Below are 285 nucleotides of genomic sequence, written 5' to 3'. Positions count from 1 at the left end.
CCGGTCATTGTATCTTTAAGAAGATACACTTTCCCACTGTGCGCTTTGTTTTGATTTGGCTTTTATATTAAAAAAGAAAAAAAATGATCTGTGATTTATTGCATGAGAGAATTTCATGGCCGACCGCTCCACGTGGAAACAACGTCTTCAGTCATTAAAGGCATAAAACGGGAAATATATGCGTGTTGGGTAAGCAGATTAACTGCGGTCTAAGTCAGGGGTTCTAAATCTGAGGTTCGGAGGATGGGGTCCGCTATCTGAGGTTCTTGGAATGAGGGTTCTAAA

Source organism: Penaeus monodon, chromosome 27, assembly GCF_015228065.2.
Source record: "Penaeus monodon isolate SGIC_2016 chromosome 27, NSTDA_Pmon_1, whole genome shotgun sequence".
NCBI classification, from domain to species: Eukaryota; Metazoa; Arthropoda; class Malacostraca; order Decapoda; family Penaeidae; genus Penaeus; species Penaeus monodon.
This window is presented reverse-complemented; position numbering follows the sequence as displayed.